The following is a 15,092-nucleotide window of genomic DNA, read 5'->3' on the forward strand; positions in this document are numbered from 1 at the left end:
CCTTTCTTTTGTTGGGATTATGGACCCTGGCTTGTTCGTATGTACATAGTTCACTGTTGGATTGTATTTTTCTTTCGCATTTTCACCATGGAGCAATGGCTTTCTATTTTATTTCCCATTGGATTTTGTTTTCTGGACAGTGACTTTGGACACCATTACTTTGGATTTTTATTTTTGGTTTTGCTTTTTTTCACGGACATGCTTCTTTTCATTTTTGTACATTCCCATTTCTGTTTCTTTATTTTTGATTCTATTTATGTTTCCTTCAATACATATTTTTTTATCACACTTCAATGTGTAGTATCATCTAATTGGTTTAATGCATATCATGATATGGCTTTTGAGACTCACTGACACCCATTGGGTGTATGTGAGGGAAATGTGTTTGTTTCGGAACTTGCAATTGGTGTTCTGTCATGTAATTGCCAATTATGAGTGGGTGGATGCAATACTCGGGTGGGTGTTTTGCATTTGGAGGCTGACCATAGGGACCAGGGATCTAGATTGTGATGACATGTTGGCTGGGGAACATGAGTTGGACATGGGTGGGGGCCTGCTGGCAGGTGCCCCACAGTGCTGGGGGGTGGGTGTGCAGGGGTACATGAGTTGGACATGAGTGGGGGCCTGCTGGCAGGTGCCCCACAGTGCTGGGGGGTGGGGGTAATAGGGGACATGAGTGGGGGCCTGGTGGAGGCTGCCCCTGGTGGCTGGGGGGTGGTGGTAATAGGGGACATGAGTGGGGGCTTGGTGGAGGCTGCCCCTGACTGCTGTGGGGTAGGGGGTGGTGGGAGACATGGGTGGGGGCCTGGTGGAGGGTGCCCCTGGTGGCTGGGGTGTGGGGGTAATAGGGGACATGAGTGGGGGCCTGCTGGCAGGTGCCCCACAGTGCTGGGGGGTGGGGGTGCAGGGGCACATGAGTTGGACATGAGTGGGGGCCTGCTGGCAGGTGCCCCACAGTGCTGGGGGGTGGGGGTACATGAGTTGGACATGGTGGGGGCCTGCTGGCAGGTGCCCCACAGTGCTGGGGGGTGGGGGTGCATGGGTACATGAGTTGGACATGAGTGGGGGCCTGCTGGCAGGTGCCCCACAGTGCTGGGGGGTGGGGGTGCAGGGGTACATGAGTTGGACATGGTGGGGGCCTGCTGGCAGGTGCCCCACAGTGCTGGGGGGTGGGGGTGCAGGGGTACATGAGTTGGACATGAGTGGGGGCCTGCTGGCAGGTGCCCCACAGTGCTGGGGGGTGGGGGAGACATGAGTGGGGGCCTGGTGGAGGCTGCCCCTGACTGCTGTGGGGTAGGGGGTGGTGGGAGACATGGGTGGGGGCCTGGTGGAGAGTGCCCCTGGTGGCTGGGGGGTGGGGGTAATAGGGGACATGAGTGGGGGCCTGGTGGCGGCTGCCCCTGGTGGCTGGGGGGTGGGGGTAATAGGGGACATGAGTGGGGGCTTGGTGGAGGCTGCCCCTGGTGGCTGGGGGGTGGGGGTGGTGGGAGACATGAGTGGGGGCCTGGTGGAGGGTGCCCCTGGTGGCTGTGGGATGGGGGTGGTGGGAGACATGAGTGGGGCCTGCTGGCAGGTGCCCCACAGTGCTGGGGGGTGGGGGTGCAGGGGTACATGAGTTGGACATGAGTGGGGGCCTGCTGGCAGGTGCCCCACAGTGCTGGGGGGTGGGGGTGCAGGGGTACATGAGTTGGACATGAGTGGGGGCCTGCTGGCAGGTGCCCCACAGTGGTGGGGGTGGAGGGGTACATGAGTTAGACATGGTGGGGGCCTGCTGGCAGGTGTCCCACAGTGCTGGGGGGTGGGGGTGCAGGGGTACATGAGTTGGACATGGTGGGGGCCTGCTGGCAGGTGCCCCACAGTGCTGGGGGGTGGGGGTGCAGGGATACATGAGTTGGACATGAGTGGGGGCCTGCTGGCAGGTGCCCCACAGTGCTGGGGGGTAGGGGTGGTGGGAGACATGAGTGGGGGCCTGGTGGAGGCTGCCCCTGACTGCTGTGGGGTAGGGGGTGGTGGGAGACATGGGTGGGGGCCTGGTGGAGGGTGCCCCTGGTGGCTGGGGGTAATAGGGGACATGAGTGGGGGCCTGGTGGAGGCTGCCCCTGGTGGCTGGGGGGTGGGGGTAATAGGGGACATGAGTGGGGCTTGGTGGAGGCTGCCCCTGGTGGCTGTGGGCGGTGGGAGACATGAGTGGGGGCCTGGTGGAGGCTGCCCCTGACTGCTGGGGGGTAGGGAGTGGTGGGAGACATGAGTTGGACATGGTGGGGGCCTGCTGGCAGGTGCCCCACAGTGCTGGGGGGTGGGGGTGCAGGGGTACATGAGTTGGACATGAGTGGGGGCCTGCTGGCAGGTGCCCCACAGTGCTGGGGGGTGGGGGTGGTGGGAGACATGAGTGGGGGCCTGGTGGAGGCTGCCCCTGACTGCTGTGGGGTAGGGGGTGGTGGGAGACATGAGTGGGGGCCTGGTGGAGGGTGCCCCTGGGGGCTGTGGGATGGGGTGGTGGGAGACATGAGTGGGGGCCTGCTGGCAGGTGCCCCACAGTGGTGGGGTTGCAGGGGTACATGAGTTGGACATGGTGGGGGCCTGCTGGCAGGTGCCCCACAGTGCTGGGGGGTGGGGGGGTGGGAGACATGAGTGGGGGCCTGGTGGAGGCTGCCCCTGACTGCTGTGGGGTAGGGGGTGGTGGGAGACATGGGTGGGGGTCTGGTGGAGGGTACCCCTGGTGGCTGAGGGGTGGGGGTAATAGGGGAAATGAGTGGGGCCTGGTGGAGGCTGCCCCTGCACAGCGGGGGGGGGGTAATAGGGGACATGAGTGGGGGCTTGGTGGAGGCTGCCCCTGGTGGCTGGGGGTAATAGGGGACATGAGTGGGGGCATGGTGGAGGCTGCCCCTGACTGCTGGGGGGTGGGGGTGGTGGGAGACATGGGTGGGGGCCTGGTGGAGGGTGCCCCTGACTGCTGGGGGCTAGGGGGTGGTGGGAGACATGAGTGGGGGCCTGGTGGAGGCTGCCCCTGGTGGCTGGGGGGGTGGGGGTGCAGGGGGACATGGGTGGGGGCCTGGTGGAGGGTGCCCCTGCACTGCTGGGGGGTGGGGGTGCAGTGGGACATGAGTGGGGGCCTGGTGGAGGCTGCCCCTGACTGCTGGGGGGTGGGGGTGGTGGGAGACATGAGTGGGGGCCTGGTGGAGGCTGCCCCTGCACTGCGGGGGGGTGGGGGTAATAGGGGACATGAGTGGGGGCTTGGTGGAGGCTGCCCCTGGTGGCTGGGGGTGGTGGGAGACATGAGTGGGGGCCTGGTGGAGGCTGCCCCTGATTGCTGGGGGGTAGGGGGTGGTGGGAGACATGGGTGGGGGCCTGGTGGAGGGTGCCCCTGGTGGCTGGGGGGTGGGGTTGGTGGGAGACATGAGTGGGGGCCTGGTGAAGGCTGCCCCTGCACTGTGGGTGGTGGGGGTAATAGGGGACATGAGTGGGGGCTTGGTGGAGGCTGCCCCTGGTGGCTGGGGGTGGTTGGAGACATGAGTGGGGGCCTGGTGGAGGCTGCCCCTGCACTGCTGGGGGTGGGGGTGGTGGAGACATGCATTGTTGATCAGTGGTGTAAGGTGACATGTGGGTTGGCTGGGGGGCATGCCCATGGTGGATGGGCTTCCTGCGGGACATGGCAGGGGTGCAGGGTAGCCCCCCGTGGTGTGGGCTGCCTGCAGGGGCCGTGGAGGTTGTAAAGCGAACACCTGGGAGGACCCACACGGCCAATTCACATGTAGTACTCCCCAGAACCCCTGAAATACACGTACCCTGCTGAAATCGCGTGTGGAACTTCCCGCGCACCCCTGCAATACACGTACCTTGCTGAATCGCATGTGGAACTTCCCGCGCACCCCTGCAATACACGTACCCTGCTGAAATTGCGTGTGGAACTTCCCGCGCACCCCTGGAATACACTACCCTGCTCGCACGGGGCCAATCGCGTGTGGAACTTCCCGCGTACCCCTGAAATACACGTACCCTGATGGAATCGCGTGTGGAACTTCCTGCGCAACTCTGGAATACACGTACCCTGCTCGCACGGGGCCAATCACGTGTGGAACTTCCCGCGCACCCCTGAAATACACGTACCCAGCTGAATTTGCGTGTGATACTTCCCGCGCACCCCTGATGCACACTTACCAGGACAATCGCGTGTGGAACTTCCCGCGAACCACTGAAATACACGGTCCCCGCTTGGCGTTTGCGGTTTGCCAGCCCTGTGAACTGGTCCAGGGTTAGCGCAGCCCTTTGCGATTATTTGGGGATTTTGAGGGCTTTTCCTTGCGCGAGGGCGTTCTTGGGGGCGTAACTGGCGCTGCTGCAGGGTCGCTGCGCCACGCTGCGCCACGGCTGGTTTTGGATGCGAAAATCCATGAATACGTTGTGCGCGGAAATCGATTTTAGCGCACGCAGCTGGCGCAGACATTCGCACGGGCATGCTGTGCGCCAGTCGCGTGCGCCACTTTTGTGCGATTTTCTATGAATTACCCAGTCAATTTGTACAACATCGACATCATTATCATTGATTGCCCACAAACACTCCGGAACATCACTAAATTCCGGTGGCAAAGTTCTGGTCAAGAACTGAGAGACAGAAAGTCGCTGTGGTGAAATCGTCAAACGCACTCCATCCGAAGAACAATGAATTACTGCATTTAATTCCTTCAACAGATTCAACCCGAACAAATTCTCTCCACAGTTCGTAGTCAAAAGAAATGGACAGTGGTCTGTGAATGGACCCAATGTAATCGGTACCAGCGAAGAAACCGGACAGAGTACTGGTTTACCAGAAAACCCTACAGAAACATTAGTTTGCCCTGACAGTGGAATGTTTGGAACCCGTGAATGGTAAATGGAACACTTCTGTGCCCCTGTATTTATCAAGAATCGATGTTTCCTATTGACCACTATCATCTCAACGTAGGGGCCTTTCTGATTAACGGGAATAGGCATTGGTTCCAAACCCTGCTTCGGGCAATCCTAGCAAAACAGAATGTCGTGAAAAGTTCTTCAGAGAGATATGCGGCAGAAGGATGATCAAAAATGTTTCTGTTATCCACACTCAGTGCCTGATTATCCTGTGAAAAAGGTTGCGAATCTTGAGAAAACTGACTTCTACCAGGACCCCCCGCCCCAGGGCGGCCTCTGGATTGTCTACCCATGTTTCCAAATGCGTTATTCGACCTCTGTTGGAGGATCGGGCATTGTGCACGCCAATGACCCTCTTGTCTGCAATAAGCACATTTGTTCACGTTTACCGGACCCAACGTCACGTTTCCCTGTGGAGCATATTGTCCCCTATATTGTGAAGTACCCCCTCTAGGGCCTCTAACAATTTGCTGTAATAGTACTTTAGTTTTCAAGTCTCCCTTTCTTTTTTCGATTCTCTCTTTTTCGTTATTGACTGGGTTTTCATAGTACTGAGCCATATGCAACACTTCAGACTGAGACTTAGCTCGCCAAGCACTCTCCGAAGACATAATTTGCGACTGGATGTCAGGCAACAATCCACGCACAAACTTGTCTATGAATAGTCGTTTCCCAGACTCTGTGCTCAAAGCTTATACACTGAAATCTGAAAACACTTGTTCGAACCGATTGAAGAATTTGGTAGCACCCTCAGATTTCCCTTGGACACAAGCAGTAAGTTTGTCCCAAATAATCCTTCTTTCAGGAATTATAGTTTTTAGTTTCGTGACTATTCTATCAGGCAAAGTCAGTATTACCTTTGGCGGTCTCTCGCCAGCTGGCCTTTCTCTATATAATCTAACTTTATTAACCCATGTGTCTCCTAAACCTGCTGCATCATCTACAGACCTAATCTGTTTCCATAAATCAATAGGTAGGATCACAGGAAATAACAAATCAATATCACTCAGAGTAAATACTGACGACTGCAAAACAGATCTCTTTATAGAACCCTGTCGGATTCTTCCTTATATCGGGAATGGATTGTTTAATGGTGTTCACTTCCTGTGTTGAGAACGGGACGTGAACAAACTGCGACACATAATGTGCAGGAATATCATAGGCAGCTGTACCTGTTCTGGCATCAGCTGGAACCTCGACTTTTTCGACAAATGTCGGAGGAACTTCTCTCATAGGCAACTGAGAGATAGGAAACTCTGAACGCTTACTGAGCAACAGAGCCAAATCGAGCGCCAAAGCAGCTGAAGGAGTGTCAGACGAAAAAGCTCTCTTGTAGATATTCAATAATTCTGCGGGATAACAAATCTTTCTTTATATACATTCATCATGCAGGTATTCTACCATTACCTGTATCACTTTCCTCTGCATCTCTGGCGTATACTGACTATACGTGTATATACTTCTATGGGAGATATCGACATATCTGAAACCCACCTAATCGCATCCTTTGTGAAAATTCGTGTTTTCTCACTTATCGACTTACAACAAGGAAGAAACCGTTTCTGTACAAACATAGCGTCCAAACTATCACCATCAATTTCTTCATTCCGTAACCTTTCTCTCTTCTATACTCTTCTATACTCAAAAACCCTCTCGATGTGCTCATGTACTTTCTCCGCAGTATCTCTTGAATATGCTAAAACATTCAGATCTCTCAACCCTTCTGGGAGATCTATATCATCTAATCTGTTCCACATTATACGTAAATGAATTCCCAACGCTTCAATAAAAACGTTTTTCTCAGGAAAATTGTCTAAATTAGAGAGTGTGGCAAAAACATCAGCTTGTTCACCTCTAGCCCATGCAGTCAATTTGCGCTTTCTCTCTTGAGACACAGTATTACGAGTTACAATCTTTGATCCCGCTCCCTTATCAACTACAAGTGGTACAGAACCACTTGGAAGAGAAAGAGTAAACAAATCTTGTACATTCGGTAACAAAGGTGCTATTTCTGGTGTAGTAGGCAAGTCTACCAAACCTGTAACAGCAGGCAAAGGCGGAGGAGCAAGTAGAGGAGCAACGATAAGAGGAGGAACAACAGCCGGAGCAAGAGGAACATTAGGAGGAACAACAGCAGGAGGAGGTAAAGCAGCAGGAATAGGAACATACGGAGGTGGCGCAGTGGCACCAGGCCTTCGTTCATTAAGAGGTTTATCAATTAGTTCTTCAGATACATGAAAGTCTTTAGACGGATACATTTTCTGAATACCAAGTGAAAAAGCCCTGTCCATTTTCCTAATTGACTCGGACTGTTTATTTTGATCGTATAACAATGCTTTTTTGGCGTTGGTCATATGAGGGCGCGCATGTTTTTCCCTACTTTTAAGTTGCTGCATAGCTTCTTTCTTCCAATTCTGTAATACATCAAATGCTGCAGGTCTAGCCTTTTTCTTTAATAATATAGACTCTAAATATTCTATATGAGGGATTTCAAAACTACCATTGATTGGCCACTGAAGTTGGAAGCATGTCTAGTTTGTCTGTGCCAAATATCATTAAACACTATACTACCAATGCCATGCTTACAGTACATAGTACACGCCGGCGACCCCTCCATTGGTGCCGGTCGGCCAAATTCCAAAGATTGTTTGTCACTGCGGAAAAACGCCCTGAAGCAGGCAGACAATTTCACAGGCATTTCAGATTACTGGTGTTACCTGGTCAATAATTGTACTTGCAAGTGCAATGCGCCAAAACAAATTATCAGGATACTTAAGAATCGGGTCACGGCTCACCTGATCAAAGTACTAAAGGAGGTCCGATCGGATTTCTAAGGACACAAAGGACCCACGTGGTTGGTGATTCCGGCAAAACTGCCCGCCTTGATATATGGACCCTCGTCAAGATGCCGTCTCGGACCGCGGGCTCACCGTCCAGTACTGTTGAGGTATCGCTTCTCATCCAAGAAAGGGGCCCCCTTTTTCACCGTCCGATCCCGGTCCGATAGCCACGTCAACCTTCAACGAGGTGGCATCAATCTTGAGGGTCCCTATTCGGGTGCCATCTGTAAAAGCAAGGAAATATTGAGGCTGAGTACCACAAAAGGATATACACCAAACACAGGCTTATAAAGATTCACAGATATTTATTTTATTACTGTGGAGTTACAAAGAAACAAAACAGATAGCCATTTCACCCTCAGTACATCACAGCGAATATCAGCCCTTCAGTGGGAGAAGTGAGAGGTACTGGACATCTAGACATTCGTGCATTTTATACATTTTCGGTAATAATGTCCAGCCCCTCTGTAGGTTAATAATCCATGGTCTAGAGTTCATGCTGAATTCACTTATGGCTCATACACTAATATGCACACGGATAATCTTCAGTTTACGTACAAACAAGTTACAATGGCAACAGTGTATTCTTGGATTTAACAGTAAGCCTTAGCACATGTCCCTCACAATGCAGTTCAGCCAGTGTCCACGTTCGACATTTGTTCCACATTGTTTCAATGTATGTTCGCGGATCAGACTTATTGGTGCAGACAATCCTTAGAACACAAGTCAGGCATGAGACAAGGTCTCTTTACTAAACATTCGGCCAACGGACAGTCTAACCATTAACTACAGTGCAAGGTTCAGGACAGCTAGGTTACACGTTGGAAACACAGTCCACCATTTTAGAACACAGAGTTACATTTAAACAGAAATCAAAATGGCGGATGAACCTAAAATGGCGGCGAAGTCGATCCAAAATCAGAACATTTGAAACGCGTTTTTCTTCGCAGAGCGACTGGGCTTAGGCCAATATATACAAGAAAGGAGGCACAATATGATTTCCCGTTTAACAGCTTGGATGAGGAGACCTGGCGGGCTGCTGAGGCCAAAGCTTGTGTGCGGCGGGATCGTCGGTGGCTCTAGGAGGAGGAGGAGGCGTGATGGATGTCAGTGGCCAAGGATCCTGGCGGATTTCCAGCAAGGAGGACTCAGTTGTGTGCGGGATGGTCCTCGTCGCCAATGTTGTCGGTTACTCGGCAAAGGAAACGCACATACGCACGGAGGGATTGCTGAGGAACTTCTTTATTCAATCTTCCAACGGTTACTGATGTGTATCGCGCCTTTTCCCAGAACCCCAACGTGCCCATCATCGAATCCCGCACCTTTGTGGACGGGGCAACTTGTTAACACTGCGGTGGCCGGTAACATGAGCCTTCAGCAATCGAAAGGCTGCAGGGATGCAAAGCGTGCTCAGAGCCGCTGCCAACACCGTGCCAGCCAACCCACCGCCAGCAGACCCCGACAGATTGCTCGGCTTGTAGAATATGGTATTTTGTTGCATCTTGTGTCACAGCCTTCTGGTGGCAGTTGGTTATGGTAAGATTAATTAGCACCCACTGTTTTGTCTTTTTCCTATTTTAGGTAAGAGTTGTGTACTCCCCGTTTTGAGCTGTTGTAAGATCAAGGATTTAAGGATTTTTGGGGGGGGAGCAAAAAGTGGTACTTATTCCTAGCTGGCATATTTTCAACAAGTAAAGATATGTTTTAATGTGAAAACCCACACTATTGGCATTGTCAATGCATACATGCCAACACTGCCGATTTAGGTGGGAAGGTCCGGATTTTTCATTTGAAAATATTGCAACATTTTCCTTTCTCCCTCCTAAAATAATGGTAACCCCAATGCAATCCAATTGGAGAATTAGGTTCTCCCGATTTCGGTGAGACAATCTCCCTCCAAAGCATTGTAGAATGTTGGCATGTATGTTACTGCTTGTTTGCCATAGCAGTTGTGTCCCTTGCACAATTCCATACATGCCAACCATCCCGATTAAGGCGTGAAACTCGCTATTTTTTAAACAAAAATTGTGCAATTTTTGCCTTTCTCCCTCCTGAAAGAACTCCTATACTAATGCAATCCAATGGGGTAAATCTCCCGCTTACAATTAGAAAAGCTCACTCCTAGAAGATGCAACATGTTGGCATGTATGCAGCTCGAATGATGCACCATCTTTTGAATTAGGGTTTCTGTCGTCTCCATTTCTGTTTTCTGTTGTTGCCTTCGGCGGGTTCAGAACTCCAGCGCTCATTCCCCTGCATGTTAACGCCGCCGCCACGTTGAAGTTGAGCCGACCCGTCTCACGTGACAATAACAGCCGGCACTTCTGTCTGGTGTCATGTGTGGTTGCCTATGCAACAGCCTGGCGTCCAACGTCGCCTGGTAACGGGAGGGGAGACGGGGAAGCAAACGGGAGTCTGCGGTCAGCGGGAGCGACTGGCCGAGAAGTACCGGGATTAAGGGAGAGAGGAGAGGTAAGAAAAAAGTCAATATGGACTGAGAGGAGGAACCGAGCAGGAGGGCGAGGCGACGAACTGGCGGGAAGCGAGCAGGGAGGGGAGCAGATAAAGCAACAAAGGAGGGAGGAGGCAGTGAGAAGTCGTAAGTGGCCAGGCACAGAACAACAGGGGGCGCGGAGGGGGCAAGCGGAAGGGAGAAGGCGTGAACAGAGCAGAAATGGCCAGATCAAAGGGGAAAGGTCAGAGTAACAAAGACAACGAGAGGGCGGCTACTCGGGTAATAGTGTGGGAGTCGGACTGAGACATGGGAGGGAAGGCCCTGGCATGGACTAAGAGGCGGGAGGGTTTAGAATGATGAAGAGCGAAAGGGAGAACATAGACGAATTCCTAGTAGAAGTTGATAAAGAACCAGCAAAGAATGAAGGGACGAAATGAATGGTTCAATGCAGAGGGGATATCAGAGAGTTTGGTGGAAGAGGGGTGTAGAAAGGGCAGAAATTAGTGGCGAAAAGAGTTACGGGGAGAAGAGTAAAGGAGGGAAAGGGCAAAAAAGTGTGCAGGAATGAAAGGGAACAGAGGCCGTGGCAGCGGTGTCGCCAGGAATCAAATTTAGGAGGGGCACAGAGGGGGCCAAAGATAGAAGTAGGGGGTGGGCCACCTATGAAAGGTATTGTGTGACGTCACAAGCACTCCTGCAGAGAGGCGTTTGTGCTCACCAACTACCCACACCCCACTGCACCCCATCAGAATGCAGGCACGAAGTTTAGTGAATAATGTCCCATCATTAGCACTTTTGTGCGCTACATTCTAATGGGAGGGGCTGCAAGCTGCTCTGCACACTATGGAGGTCGTTGTGCAGAAGCCAGGCAGGAACACCAGAGAAGTGGCTCGTGCTCATGTTCATATCGATGCCAGAATGCATACCAAGATCACTGCTAGCTTTGAGACAAAGGGAGAGTATTTTTCCGTGTGAAATGCAAACATTTGCCTTAGTGAGTGTCACAAATAGCACCACGAACAGAGAACACAGTCACTGCTCACCTTAGGGAGGGAGCGAGGCGGGAACCAGGATTTCAGAGGGGGGCCTGGGTCCCCCCAGAACTCCCTAGCGACGCCACTGGGCATAGGTAGGACTCGGAAGAGGATGATGGGTGATGAGGAGTGCATGGTGATGGGCAGTGCTGCTGGAAACAAACTACTTGGCAATTCCACCTGGGTTATGGAGCAATGGAGGCCAGTATAGGAGTGCAGTCGTGACAAATAAATGATAAGACCACAAAGAGTAAAAAAGATAGGACTCTGTTTAATAAATGCAACTTTAAAATGTGAACACATCACATAATAAACCAACCTGACAATTGTCATAGTAAAGTGTTGAGCAAAAGGAGTTTCATTGTAGGTTTATTTTCCACTTCTGAATGGGGGTCTGGTTTTACCAGCATTAAAAAAAAGTAATTTGAGCCTAAAAAAACTTGGATTTTCCAACTGTAGTACCAAGACTGAAAGAAAGAGTATCATATGTTCGGTCGGGTTGTGGCCATTGTTCTCCCGCACCCAACCGCATTATGCAACTTTATGCACTCCTTTCTAATCATCTATCATTTCATCCTCTTAGGGGACCTGCCACAGCTCTTAGTCACCCCAACTATCCACTCGCTGTTGTGCATGCCACAATATAATATTAATCATCATTAAGTGCCAAAACTAACAAAACCCTCTGAGCTAAAACGTGAAGACTTTGTACACTGGGGACAACTAATCATATAGCCTGGGACATGGATTCTGGTTTTCTCACTTTCAGGAAACAGTTTTTCCTGGTTTCTGAATTCAGGGAAATCTAACTCCATTCCAGCACTGGGGCAGAGTCACACTTGGTCAAAAATAGTCCCAGGAACCAAACAAGTTAGCTAATCGTACAGTGTTTAATGTTTCACTTCAAATTGTTTGGCGGGTATTTTCTAACAAAATGTGGGAAATGGAGCGTTTAAACCACATTGGTCTGTTAACATAGTTTAAAACTAACAGCTGCACAATGCAGCAGCTCTTTTTATAGTGGCTCACAATGTCCTAGAAAGCTGGACCAGTTCAAGCCTGCATTAAAGGGCAATGAAGGGATTAGTAGAGAAAGAGAGGCAGGACGAGGACAGAGCAGTAAATGGTTTTGGGAAGGAGGCGAAGGAAGGATATGAAGACCAATGAAGGACAAGGACAAGAAAGTGGGCGAGCAAGTAACAATGGGAGGGAATCGCTGATGCAAATCCAGGGTTTCAACTGTGCAGTTAGGAATGCTAAATTGTGAGGAATTTACAGGAATAGAGCTTCAACAGGAGCAAAGTTGCAGATCCCCCCCAGCAATTCAAAACTGTGTGCCCTTACCGTATGTAACCTGTGTCCCGTACCTCTAATCCCTTGCATCCCCTCTCTCCATGTCCTCAGCATCCCCTCTCTCCACGTCCCCTGTATGCCCTGCCTCACAATCTCTGTATCCCATTTCTCTATGTGCTTCTGAGTGCACCCTTAATAGTCTACCCTTGTAATCGGATACATACTATTGTTGTATAGCGCTCAATTGCTTCACATCTAGACTGAGCACTATACAAACCCAACACATTGAGATAGGGGAGGCAACACTAGCTGTGTCGCATCAATGATACTTCCTTTCTAAATGGGCATGAACAGCAGGGATTCTAACAGGTTTCTAACAAGGTATCTGATCATTTAAAAAACTGCTCTTTAAAATGCATAATAGTACACCATCTGCTACATTGCATATCAAGACAGGATATAGGGCTATTCCTTTGGAAATGCAACATAGGCCAATATTACATTGGCTGCGTTTGGAGGAAACGTGTACATTCTCAGAATATTCAGAGGAACAGCGTTCTCACGTCTAATTGCTAACCTCTGGAACACCATGCCCAAATAAAGTAGCACCACAGAAGACCATATCACCTTCAGGAAACTACTCAAAACCTGGTTATTCAACAGACAATGACAACCGCAAAGGGACATCAGCAGCAATAACATTGCGACCCAAGAAAGAAATACACTAAGGGACATGGTCACAGATAACAGCAGCAATATCTTAGAGGACCAGAACACTGCACAACCTTCCGCCCGCACCCAACCATGCCCAACAACTATAGTGATCAACGGAGAGAAGGCCACCAAACCGACGGACAGATTTCAGGACAACACCATGTGCTATTACGCACCAAGGAAACGCAGACAGGTAAACCACTAAAACTCAAGCATTACCCCAACCTGATCACCCACAACTAGGGCCTCCCTCACCTGCCGACCCATAACTATGACACCCGGCTGAGCACCTCCTCCCTATCTTTATAACTCCTGCACACCGTTTTGGCAACTGTCCAGACATCAGGTCCACGCCCAACGACCATGACTAACCTGGACGCGTGACCAGGAACACACTAAGGTACAACCATTCAACCGCGACAATAACACGCAGGGAAATCGGCACCCTGACCTAGAGAGGGGGTGAAATGGGCCAATGAACCGCAGCCAAGAACGTTGGTAGATACCATTAAGTAGCAACAGAAGACTCATACCAGAGGCTTCACCTAACCGACCGACTTACCAACCCATTTCTGCTTCCTGCTCCTCCAACATAACCAACGCCACTACACTTGACTAGGGGCTAGCAGTACTACACATAAACACACCGAGAATCAATATAATGCTTGCACCCTGCCAGCTCTCTGAGATTCTGGAAGAAAACCTAGGAGGAACTCCCCGACACACAGTCCATAAATACATCAACTATAGACATACACCAAAGCCATCCGTGACTCTGGACCCCTTATGATATAACTAACCAGTGCGCACAACCAAAATCCACCCTAACATCACACGACACAAACACTAGCACACATCCGAGGCACTGATTCCTACCCACACGGTTACAACACACAGAGCCTCTCGAACCAACTCCCACATGCAAAACAATGCTCACAGTTGCCAGTTCCTCCTGGTTCTGAACTTATCCTATCATCCTATTGTCACGGTTTTGTTACATGGCACACTCCAACCATAGACTCCTTCCCCGACAATGAATGTGGTGCACAATAAAGTGCTTTTTATTTTTAATATACCAAAGGTTCTTTTTTTTAGTAGGCCTTCAACCCGTCTCGTACCCAACCTCCACAAACACCCTGTGTCACAATGTACTAGGAACCAGGCTGTTGTGTATCAATAAGTTATTTATTATTTAATGAGAAAAGAAAATAATCAATAAACATCAGCTACGAAAATGGTGGCAACATAAATACAATATCCTATCTAAAGCGACCAAGTGGAATTGGGCTGCTACACTCACTTTTGTTATAATGACAAAAAGGAAAATGCAATCAGGTTGAAATGGACCGTAACACTCTGTAGAAATCAGGACAGTAGCCGATGTGGAGTTTTGTAGACCTTTATTACACACTGGTTAAATGTAATGTCTTAACCACGGTAGTTGGACTCCAGGTTGACCCCACAGTTACTTCACTGTGAGTAAACGGCACCAGGAGTTCCTCTTCTCTTGAAGTGTCTCCTACTCTCACGGACCCGGATAGGTCCACCAGTTGCTCTCACTCTCCTCTCCTTCTCCCTGCAAAAAGCAACCAAAATGCCATTAGGCCAGTCCCTTTTATACCTGGTGCTTGGAGGGAAAAAGGGCCAATCAGGGACAACTGCCCTCCGCCCCTTTCCGATTGGTGGGGACTCTAGGCACCCACCCTCTATGAATAGAGGTGCCTCCTCCCCTCCTCCTCCTTTGTTCTGGCTGCCTGGTTCCGGCTCGCCCTCCCTGTTGTCAGCCACGCCCTCTCCATCGGCCCCGCCCCCCCAACATGGCGTCTCCCCTGAGGCATGCCTCCCGGAGGCCCGTCCTGCTCGAGGCCC

The 15,092-nt window shown here is 50.8% G+C and overlaps 1 protein-coding gene across 1 annotated transcript in view; it reads left to right on the forward strand.

Annotated features, from left to right (window-relative positions):
* The first annotated feature begins 10,070 nt into the window (after positions 1 to 10,070).
* SPMAP2 (sperm microtubule associated protein 2) overlaps positions 10,071 to 15,092 on the forward strand; it is a 171,752-nt gene continuing 166,730 nt past the window's right edge. The window contains exon 1 of the mRNA XM_069648097.1: positions 10,071 to 10,199. The gene's annotated coding sequence lies outside the window, so the exon portion shown is untranslated. The remainder of the gene's footprint in view (positions 10,200 to 15,092) is intronic.

The sequence above is a fragment of the Ambystoma mexicanum genome, chromosome 1p, assembly GCF_040938575.1.
Source record: "Ambystoma mexicanum isolate Mex_15411 chromosome 1p, UKY_AmexF1_1, whole genome shotgun sequence".
Classification (NCBI taxonomy): domain Eukaryota; kingdom Metazoa; phylum Chordata; class Amphibia; order Caudata; family Ambystomatidae; genus Ambystoma; species Ambystoma mexicanum.